The sequence below is a fragment of the Athene noctua genome, chromosome 13 (assembly GCF_965140245.1).
Source record: "Athene noctua chromosome 13, bAthNoc1.hap1.1, whole genome shotgun sequence".
NCBI lineage: Eukaryota > Metazoa > Chordata > Aves > Strigiformes > Strigidae > Athene > Athene noctua.
Window position 1 is genome coordinate 13,410,318 of NC_134049.1, and position 11,784 is coordinate 13,422,101.

At 43.2% G+C, this 11,784-nt stretch overlaps 1 protein-coding gene across 5 annotated transcripts in view; it reads right to left on the reverse strand.

Annotated features, from left to right (window-relative positions):
- Positions 1–9,985, reverse strand: part of DENND4A (DENN domain containing 4A) — a 61,341-nt gene extending 51,356 nt beyond the window's left edge. The window contains exons 1-2 of one of the 5 annotated variants that reach the window (XM_074917269.1): positions 9,840–9,985; positions 6,413–6,531 (exon numbers count right to left, since the gene is read on the reverse strand). The gene's annotated coding sequence lies outside the window, so the exon portion shown is untranslated. Of the gene's footprint in view, positions 1–5,692; positions 5,977–6,412; positions 6,849–9,839 lie in introns of those variants that run through there. The other 4 variants (XM_074917268.1, XM_074917266.1, XM_074917265.1 and 1 more) reach the window with 4 other exon arrangements.
- Between the last annotated feature and the right edge of the window lie 1,799 nt (positions 9,986–11,784).

Genomic DNA, 11,784 nt, shown 5'->3' on the forward strand with positions numbered 1-11,784 from the left:
CAACTGTGTTTGTAGGGAGGGATGCAGAAAACAATTTATAGCACCTGAGGAGGAAGGAAGCCAAGGTAAGCACTACAAAATGTAAATATTACTTCAACCAAAACACAGTCCAGGAGAGCAGCTAGACCACGTTTTTTTTGTACAACTACTTATTATGACTTTTTAAAAGAAGTCCCCTAAACAGAATGTTCTGTTTTCCTTGGCACAGTAGATAAAGGCAAATGAAAGCAGCATATCTTCCAATATTGAGCTTCAAACCCAAAATCTGTCACTGAAAATGTCAAAGGGTGACAAGAAGTGACAGAAGTGGCCTGCTTTCACCCAGCCACATTTGGACACACATGCTAACCTCAGTTGGGTTCTGAAGCTATTCTTTATGCAAATTAAAATTTTGACTTAATGGTGTGGTGGAGGTAAAGAGAGGTGGGAATTGTTTCTAGCATTTTTTGCTACGTTTTAAAATACACTTTAATTGTGACTTAGAACATTTGACATTCTTTTTTTCTCTAGCCAGCAAAAATGTCCTGTAACGTAAGAAAACTGGACCCAGTCATGCTGCAAATTATAGACACTGAGTGGATGACATGCACAGACTGCAACTGCAGGGCTGTACCTGCTGTTTGCAGATGATCTACACCACACTGGAAAGGTTTAATGTAGAGATAACACTGACTAATACCTCCCTCAACTAGTAAATCTCCACATCCAGTTAGCAAAATGTTCATTATCTACCCCAGAGAAAATTAAGGGTGAATGTACTGCTACCAGTTCAGCTGCAAATACATCTGTCAACTAACACTATTCCTGTGGCAGTTTCCCAGCTGGGTTAGCCAGCAAAGCAATATAAAGCAACATCAGGGTATCCGCCCAATAATCACAGTGTTAGTTGAAGTGTGGCGATGTGCTAAGCTATCTACTGCTGTAGGATTCCAAAGACAGCTCAAAATACCTCTCTAATGTAGAACAGACATATCTTAAAACCCCTTCCCCAGCTTTTGGGCCAAAATTATTAAATAACGACATCCTTAAAAGAAAGGCTAGAGGGTACTGGGTCAGGGAGAGTCATCTTATGTGCTAAATATTATGGCAAAAGCACTCACAGAAGGGTTTGCTCCCGGTGCTCTACATGATGACGTCTCGCTGTCCTGAATAGGAATTCAACATACAAGGGAAGTACAAAGTTGTACAGTTTGTTGGAACATGGCTCCTGTACCAGGATTTAATGGACAGCCTTATGCTGAGCCTGATTACTTTCACACTTGCAGGATCTGGACAGCACTGGTGCTTTCATTGTAATTTTATAGTCAAAATATTATACAGACAAACTTGCTGACATATGGAAGCTACCAGAGGTGGACCAGATCCTGATCTTGGTTGAGAATAATTCCTTAAGCCCACAAGTTTCTTCTGAAGCTCAAGACAAAACCAAGAGTCCAGCCCACAACACCCTTCTCTTTCTTTGCATAATGCTTGCACACAGAAAAAGCGGGGGTTTCCTCTTGGGACTTTTTCATTTGCATATACGTAGACACAACTTACACAACACACTGCTTGTTCAATTTTATTTCAGATTACTAAATTGAAATAATTTGATTAGTAATAACAATTCTTTTTTAAAAAATCAAATTTTACAGTAAAAATTAAATAGTGAGAATATAATTGTCTAATTTACTTCTAAGACTGCCCCGTACTCTTCACATCCTATTTCTATACCATTGTTCCTCCTTCTTTCATACCCCTCTGTTATTGCTCACTTCAATCTCACTTAATTTCAGCCTCTACAGTAGCCCTGCATCTAATACATGAAGGTATATTTTGAAAAGGTAAAAATATGCCATTTAAAAGAGTAGGGCCAACACTTTCATTTCCACTTCTCCTCCACAATTTCCTCCTGGTACTGTTTCTGAGCTCTTTAGGGAACTACCAATGACTAGTTCTGCATCACAGACTGCTACTAAAATGACTGTTATAGATCAAACCTTTCAGCATCACACAGCCTTCACTGTACTTTTTAATTTTGACTCTATAGTCTGGGGGGGGACCTTATAAGCATACATACATCAGCAGAATATTTCCAGATCAGTTACAGACCAAGCTTCCAGTTCAGGCTTAGTCTTGTGCCTGATCTGAAGGATAGCAAAAAATATCCAAGGCTTATTATGCAATATAGCAAAGAACCTCATTCATTTTAAGTAATTACTTGGTCAGTATCACTGTTACAAACAGCTCATTTTAAATAGTTGAACAGTGGTGATGCATTCACTGTTTATATATATTTATCTCCTACCTGTTAGCTATCCTCAATTAAAACAAGGCATAACTGGCTTCAGCTTGCAGAGGATTTTCAAGGATTTGTCACTTTTAGTATGGCATGAAATTTCTATCATGATTTAGCTCACAATAGCAAATATTATTTATATACAGAATTGATATAGAAGGGAAGAGATGCAAGGCCTCTTCTGTGCTCTTGCCTAAGACCACCCAGGGAGGCTATGGCAGAAGCATGAAGGACAATTACAACTCAGCCCTCTAAACCACACCTCTACCCTTGTTTTTTGTGCAAGTTCAACCTAAACTTTCTTCAAAGATGCTAAATCTTTACAGGGGTGGGGGAAATTGTGAAGGGGGAACAGGCTGGGGTTTTTTTGTTTGGGGGGGGTTTTTTTGGGAGTCAGCATAAAAAAATTTTGAAATTTCAATACATCACAGAGAAGCCAATTTAAATACTTTAACAAACAAGAGAATCATACTGGAAATACACCAATCCACATGAATTGCATCATGTTTTCTAAAGGTATTTAAACAGAAATTATTTTGGTATTTTTCTTTGGTTCTTTCACCTTCCTTTTAAGAAGTATTATAGTTCTTTCCAGGAAACTTCAGAACAAATACCTTAAATCCACAGCTACAGATGTATCAAAACCTGAGCTACTGGAACCCTCTGTCAGATAGCAAGATACCTGGAAATCACCAATACCTCAAACATTATGTTTGAACAAGGTTACATCCACTTTTTTTTTCTCCCAATCTAAGTTGTGCAACATTTTAGCCTCCAACTGTTTGGTCATGCTGACACTGTATTTAAAAACTAAGGTCAAAGTTGAGTAAAGGACAATGAATGGAGAGAACATTTCCTACAAGTCATTTCTGGTGTTTGGCCACGAGTGCAACTGTTTCTACAGCCACTGTTATAAAAAGCATTTCAACCTACTATGACTTGCAAAACTAACTCCAGTTCAGTTGCTAGGAAGTATGATGGAAATCAAAAAGGGATATTGAATATGTAAGTGACACTGCAAATTTCTTTTTCCAGTTTTAAAACCTCAAGATTAACAGATCCCATTATCATTATTCAGCTAGATCTAGATATCATCTTCCTCTATTGAAGAGTCACAAGACAGAGTTTTCTCTAGCTATCACACACTACAGCAGGAATTTACCTAGAAATTACTAAACCCTTCAATGCAAAATCCAGTAGATTAAAAATTGCCAGACTGGCTTCTCAACAGTGGTGCCCACAACTCCCTTGTAAGAGTGACACAGAACAGCAGTATTAGTTAGACACTTTCCTGAGACAACCTCATTCTCGTTAGAGCACCAGCACTACTTGCTACTTTCCCTTTCAAGCACCTATCTTAAACAGGGCCAGGCTATTTACATTGTTCCTAATGCCTGACCTGAATCAAGTACACTCACCTGAGCCCTATAGTATGTGCCAGGCTATGTCAATATTTATGCTAGTATTTATGCTCTTACTAACTAACTCTGGCTATGTAACTACTAAAGTGCCAATGCTGCCATTAATGCATATAGAAATTCCATTAAGTACCATATAGGTGTTATATCCAAGTAAAGCATATAGAACAAGTCATTCACCAGAAATATGGACCTGCAAACACACTGCTGTAAAAAGTATGAAAACTCATGTGTATGAGCATCCTTAATACTGCAAAAACATTTCTAAGTAAGCCTGTATTTTATTTAAAAAAATGGTCCTAGTGCCATTTGCTTGCAGAAACAGATCTTATCTTTCATGCTACTCTCTAGTAAATTCACTGTTTAGAAGAGGCCTTTGGGTAAAGCCTGTTCCAAAGGAGCAAAAGCTGCTCATAAACTTGAGGGAAGTACCTCCTCCAGCTGGACCCTAATGTTTCTAGAATAAGTGAAACACGTTCATCACAAAAGCTCTTAAGGCTATAGAGAAGCTTAAGCTTTTTTTGTTCTGTCTTTAAGGCTCCATGCAATTTTCCCCTTCCTCAAAAACTAACCACAAAAACTCTAATGCTCTATTTTTTATAATTAAACAACTTCAATGCCAAGTCACAATTACCCCAAGAAAACTTAGCTTCATTTATCAGAGACCCAGTTCCACTTTAATGTTCACTTTAAATGAGTTTACAGACTCCTCAGTACTCTAAAAGCAAGATAGAATTTCATCAATACTCTAAATATATGATTTTTTAATTTTTTTTTTTTAATAGAGAAACGGGAGACTCTTACAAAGTAAGACTTTTATGCTAGACACACAAACCAGAAATAATCCATTTACTCCCCCTCGACCTTCCTTGGCTAGACTAACTCAATTAGTTTTCCTAAACCACCACAGATACTTGCCAAGATTAAATATTTGTGTTTAATCATTCAGAAAGTGAAAGATTATGTACCGTAATGTAACACTCTTTGCGGAAACCTCTAGTTGAGCAACAGTTCCAGAAAAAATTGTGAAACGAAGTAAAAGGCAGTCCAGAACACCACACTTCCACTCAGTTAATTCAAAAAAAAAATTAAACTTCAGAACTAAGCGCCAAGTCAAGACCTCATTTTTAGCAAATGAACATTCTCGGAGGCGGCACATTTTTAAACGCAGCCCATTTGGAATGACTCCAGAATAACAACCATCGCTAGGAAGTTATCAAATATTATCATCCCCTGGCCAGTAACTTATGCCACATGCAGACATCGTGACAGAACGATGATAAAAACGTCAGGGCTAATTTTTACCATCGCGTCCAGCAACGTCGCGTTAATCCAGGTATGCGGTAACCCAGGCTGCGGGAGCCCGGGGGAAAGTCGCAATAAAAATACAGGCGCACACGGCTGAACGCTACCTGTGCAATTCCAGCTGACGCAGCGCAGGCTGCATGGAAAAACCGCACGGAAAAACCGCACACGTATTTGGGGCACGCACACCTCGGCCGGTTTCTCCCCGCGCCCGGCAGCACGCCCCTGCCCTGCCTTTGTAACATGGCAGGTCAGCAGGCAGAGCTCAGCGCCGGCAGCGCTCCGCTCTCCGCCCTCCGGAGCGCCGGCCTCCGCGGCCGCGGGACTGCGCTCCTCCGGCCCGGCCACCGCCGCGGCGAGGGGCTGGGGGCAGGGGGAGCTGGCGGGAACCGTCGGCCCGACGGGGAAAAGAGAAAGTTTTCCCCCTCCCGCCGCGGCCCAGCGGAAAGTTACCGCCGCCGCGGCGCTCCCCTCAGCCCCTCGCCCGCCGGCGCCCGGCCTCCCTCACGCCCCCCCGCCCGGCACTGACAGCCCGGCGCGCCGCCGGCCCCGCGGACGCCCCTTCCCCGCCGGCCCAGGCTCGCGACAGCGCCCGACCCACGGTACCTCCCCGGAGAAACCCCCTCAGCCCCCTCCCGGCGCCCCGCCGCGGTGACAGCCCGGCGCGCTCCCGCCGCCCCGCAGCCCTCACCTCCGGCGGGGGCCGCGCTCCCCGGGGCAGGGGGAACGGCCGCCGGCGCCTCCTGCCCCCGGCGCCGAGGAGCGGGAGGGTGAAGGGGGGTAGGGGAAGGGGAGGGGGGGGAAAGCGCGCTGAGTCCCCGCGCCCTTATCTCATCCTAGCGGAGCCCGACTCGCCTTCGCCGCCTCCCCGCCGTGTGGGCGTCTCAGGCGGGATCCCCCCTCCCCTCCGCGCCGCCTCTTCGCGCCGCCATCTTGGCTGTCACGGGGGTGGGGAGGGGGGAAGGCGGGCGCCGACTCGTGATCGCGGCCGGGGAGGGCGCCCGCCCGCCCGGGTCCTGCTGCTCCGCGGCGGGAGGCGGCGGCGGTGGTGCCCCGCCGCGCCTGAGGCGGGCCCGCCGCTACGGCCGTGCCCAGCGCACCGTGCGCGGCCGCCCGCCTCGCCTCTGAGGGCTCCCGCTGGCAGGGCGGGCCCGGCGGCGAGGGGCCTCGGCCCGGCGGCCCCCGCCTCCCTGCTCCCCCCTCGGCGCGGCGCCGGCGGCTCTGGGCCGTGAGGCGGGGAGCGGGACGCCCTCAGTGAAAGCCCCTCAGCACAGCCCGAAATACAGCGCGCAGAGCGTGGCTTCGACCCTGCTCCCCCCACTCCCCCCTGCAGCATCTCCCGCCCACCGGCAGCACCTTTAATTTAAACAGAAATTAATCTCCGGCCCAAATACGCCAGTTTTTCGCTCACCTGCGGCGCCCGTCGGCAGGACCCGGAGGAGGTGCCGGCTGTCTGGAAAACAAGGGAAGAGAAAACGGGGGATTTTCTGCAGGCTTGATGTAACCCGCAACGGGTTGTTGCATCAAAGACTAGAAAAGAACACCGAGACAAAAATAATCTTTTAAGAGCGTGCGGCTAAGATTAGTGCGGCGTGTCAAGATGTTGCTGAGCACAACAAAATGAGTCCTCCTGCTTGCACCGACACACAGAAATACTACTTTTTTGGCTCCTTGTGTACTGCAACCCTGGGTTTCAAAATTCTATGCCAGTGTGCTATTTTTGAAGTGATGTTTAGAGATAGGCTCCAACCATACAATTTTGGCTTTGAATTCAAGCTTCCCTCAGTTCTGGACGTTTGGCTCGAGGGTTTAGATGTGGCTCATTACAAAGACAGAAAATTGGCATGAAGTTCTGAATTTGAACTGTAAATGTTTAGTAAGTTCAAACCTCCTATATTGGTTGACCTCATGCCTCTGAAAAATCTGATCAAATAGGAGAATATAAAAGCAAAAAATACAAAATAAGACTTTTTTTCCCCCGCATGCTTTTATTAATATGACAGTTTATAGGAGAAATACTGCTCCTACCCCCCATGTAGGAAACGGAGTGCCTGACACAAGCCAGTCTCTACCCAGGCAGAAGCACCCATGTGCAAGCCTGCGCATGCAGACACAGCTTTGCGCTGCCAGGTTTGATATTTGTGAGCTTAGTCTATCTCTTATTTTTTTTTCTCAACAGACAGCAAACTGAGTAAAGAATGTGTCAAACCCCTATCCCAGGCAGGGACTCCGAGAACAACATAGCTCATTCCTAGTATTTCTATATAAAATGCATTTGTAGCCACATCCGTAAAGTCGTCTCTCTCAACAATATGCAGTGGGGTGAGAGATTAAGAACCCAGAACCTCATTATTTTTTTGCAGCAAGCTGGTCTGCATTCCGCAGTGAGCCTTTAAATTATGTAGTGTGCTTGTAGAAATTTTTCTAAATCCTTTGACAATTTTTGGTATACTTTAATCCTGGAAATGTTTTTCAAATAAATAGCAATAATGAAGTCCATCTTCTGGCTTGTGTTAGTAATTTTTGATATTCAAACTGTGCTCTCTGCCCTTGCTCGTTTTTCATGTAGGCATAATTTTTAGGCTTCAGCGTTAACATTGAAGATTAATGGGTCTGTTCCTACTTCTAAGAGTATTGTTTCAGCTGCATGTATACTGAGGAAAAATCACTGCATTGTTGTATGACTAGTTCACCTCTCAGAGTTTAGGTTCATAACCATTAACATTAACTATTTCTAAGGGAAACTTAAATTTTACAGAAACGTAATTCTTAAACATTCTGTGGCAGTCTTCATACTTTTCAGCTCATGTCATAGGTAAAACTTGGTGTAGACATCTTTGATTTGCTGTTAGTTTATAGCCTGACCTGTTTATTTCCCTCCACCTTTTCTGCCCTTCTAGGACTTATCTGCATTTAATGACATATTGTGCCAATGTCAACAAATTGCAGTCAGGGACATGGATCTCACCATGCAAGACCTGATACAAAAACACTAAACAGTTTCTGCCCAATCCTACCATCACAGCTAACACAGTGCTTATCTCTGTCCTGTCTTTCCTGTTCTTACATCTCCCCCTCCTTCCTATCCTATTCCATCAAGCCTCTTCTGCTTTTCTCCCTGACCTACCTGCTGCTCACTCTCTCTCTTGGCTGTGGCACACTTTCTTCCCCACCAGCACGTTTAATTGCAATGTTCCATTTCATTATTAGCTTGTCACCACCTTTATCAAGTCACCGTTCCTAACTTACATCTAGCCGCAAAGCTTTCCTGCATAGCTTGTCATCCATTTTCCACATTAAGGCTTGTCTAAAGCTACGTGTGAAAGGGTCTGTGAAAAATGACTATGGTGCTGTATTTATTTCTGAATAAAGAGCAGCATTGGTGAATAGTGTTACTGTACAGGCAGAGACAGATCTGCTGTGTGCCCAGCTCCTGCAGGCTCATTGTGCAGAGACGTGTCTATGTGTCAGTCAAACAAAGCCTTTCCCTTTGTGGGGACTTCAGGGATCTCTAGGCAGTGGTCTCTGCACGCATGTGGAGACCGACCCCAAGATCATTAAGTCAACAGAAGTCTTCCTATTAATTCCAGTTAGTGTTGGATCAGATTCTTGTTGTGCATAGAAAATTAATTAAACAAGTTAGCAACTGCATGTACTGCAGGTGGGCAGGCATCAAGCATGCTTAATGTGGTATTCTGCTGCCTCTCAAGTGCAGGGTGGAGCACTGTCAGCCAGATTTAGCCTCCTCAGGAGCGCACCCAGGGAGACGTGCAGGGTTTCTATGGACTGACAACCACAGAACCATTTTTTGCCATGTTGCAGCCCCAAATTTCTAGCTTGTGCCACTGAAGTAATTTTCAAAGTATGGTTTAGCTTATTTTAAGTGCATTTTACACATGGGTAAACTCAGGCAATGCAAAGGACAAGTGGCAGATGGTCAGTGACAGAGCCAGGAATGGAATGGAGAAGCCTGTCCCAGGACATGGTTTTAACAGACTTTGTCCCAGGATTGTGAGATTTGACTAATAACTCATAAGGCTTCAGCAGTGCTCAAAAAAAAAAAAAAAGCAGCAGCTATTACTATTCACAGTAGTTCCTTGATGAGAGTGGCTTCCATAGGCAGAACTATTTCAGTTTTTTAAGTATGCAGTTTGGGGCTTGATCTGTTCACTTTCTTACCAGTTTTATTCCTTTTGAATTCTGTGCTATGTGCGCTGCTCATTTATGTCTACAGGGGGGAAGAATGAGGCTCCAAAAGAACCCAACAGAACATCTTTCAGAGACATGACCTATCTGTAACCTTGGTAAAAATAACTGTAAAAATAATGATAATGGATAATTATAAACCATGTAACTGGCAAAACAACACTCTGCATTTCAGTGGATGAATTGCCTTACCCGGTCCAGTAACCCACTTTACGGTACAGTAATGGATCTACATCCGGAAGGTTATGCGATGAAATGGAGCCTTTGGCAAGCTGGAATCATGCTGAAAATGTTGCAACATCTTCATGGGGTTTTTGATATATGCATATTTGAAAATCTGGAACTTATCCCTTTTGACATAAAGAGACTGTCTCTGCTTGGAAAGCTTCTAGGACAGATTATGAAATAATAAAGTATTTAAATATTATGAGGCAGCAGTTCAACAGTGCAGTTACCCTTCCTCTTACTGCTGCAAGTATAGTATTTCTGAAAAGCTTTTTGCACTCCAGGGAAACTACTGATTATAAATTATAAAAGAGGCAATAGAATAGCATGCATGTATGCAAAAAAAAAAAAAAAAGAAAAAAAAAAAAAGAGGAGGTTTCAGACCCTTCTGTAGTTAAACAACTTACTGAAGCAGCTAAAAATATGGGGAGATGAAGCGAGCACAGGTCCTGATCCAAAGGCCACTCAACTCAGAAGAAGCACTTCAGGGGGGTTCATTAGGTGTGTCATGTATGTCATGAATTACAATTCACAAAATGCAGATAAAGAATGTTATTGTATATGAGTAAGAATAAAGTCTAATTGCAGAGTGTAGGCATTCCACTTGGATAAAATGAGCAGATTTTTCTCCAGCAGGTAGTCTTTCTCAGCAAGGATTTATTGCCAATGTTTACGTGAGAGTTTGTAGTCCCAAAAGCACAGAAATGCTGGGAAACAAAAAGGAAAGAAAATGTATGCAAAGAGGAGACCCAAATGTTTCCAAGTCATTTCTGTAAATAAAAATCTGATGCAAACTCATCATTTCACTTTTCAGTGCTGATTTGCTTCCTCAGGATTTCAGAGTGTGCGTCTGAGAGTTTAGACTGTGCATCATAAAGTTTCCCTCAACAAATGCTAAAACTATTCACAAGGCATTGGAGCAACTATCAAATATCAAATGATAACAGACCCAGTGGATGGCAGTTGGTATTAATCGGTGAGAAAACAGTTAACACTGTGCTTTGCTGTGTTGCTGCGGGTAGGGGTATTAAGCAAGTGATGCCATACCTCTTCTCCTGTTGTTAGTGGGCAAATAAATGTGTACAGCTGGAGCATATTTCTGGAATAGCTCTTCCTGTAGAGACTGGAAGCTCCGAAATAAATATTTGCAGCAGATTTTTTGAGAACGGGAAAGCAGAAGAGTTGCTTGAGGATGATCCAAGTCCTAAGGCATCTACCAAAAACAACCTGTTGCTTGTTCCAGTGCTAACCCGTCTTAAGTATTGCTCTCATCAGTACGGCAAGATAACAAAAGCTTCTCTTTGTGGAGTAATATCAGGAAGGAAATTATGCATGCAGATTCACCAGCAAAAATAGCAGTCTCAGGCTGTAAGTGTACACACTGATACCGCTGTTTTGTTGCTATTTTCAGCAGCTCTTGTACCTCCAGGGGTGAGAGTAAGGACCTTACTGCTATCGCTGCTGTTCATGCATCAGCCTTAAAGGTTCGATTTGGACTCAGGCTCTCCGGCCCATCTGGAGGTGATTTCTGCAAATAGCAGTCTTTTCTCTGAATCAGTCCAATTCATCATCCAGAGTCACACCATGTGATACTGTGGTGCTGTGGGTATTTTCTCTCACATCAGATATAAACCACTTTCCTTCACTAGAGATCTCAGTACCTTATTATTTTCACTTTTATTTATCTTCAATGCCTAGGCCAAGTAATTGTATTCCCTGTATCTAAATGTTCCCCACAGTTTTGTCTGACTAAGTTACTTATTTTAGGCTCAAAACTCTTGTGTAGTCCTGCTGTTTAAAGTTTTTGTATTTTGTTGTAGAGATCACTTATATCATGATGGGTTAAGTGAAGTATATCTATCAGTTAACCACTTCTCAGGAGTACTATTAGGCTTAATTAATGTTTGTAGAGCACTATTGAGATTCTCAAGAGAAGCAACTATAGAAGTGCAAAGGATTATAATTAATTTAAAACTATGTCATTTTTGAGTAAATGGCTAACAAGACAAGCTGAGATTCTCCAAGTAAAACTAATTTATTCGATTCTTAGACAAAACCACTCTGAAATATGGCTTTCCATTTACTGCTGCTGCTGTATGATGCATTTTGATTTTTATTGTCCTTCAATATCCTTTGGTCTATCCAGGCACATAACACAGCTTGCGTTAGTTCAGGAAACACTGTCCAACATATGTAAACCAGATTAAAATAAAACAAACCACCAAAAACACTAATAAACTCAGACATAAATGACATCACCATTTGCCTTTAATATATATTAAGTATTTGAACCATAAAGCCTGTAATTAATACTATGGAATAATTTCCATCTTTATTTATAAGGCATCTCAT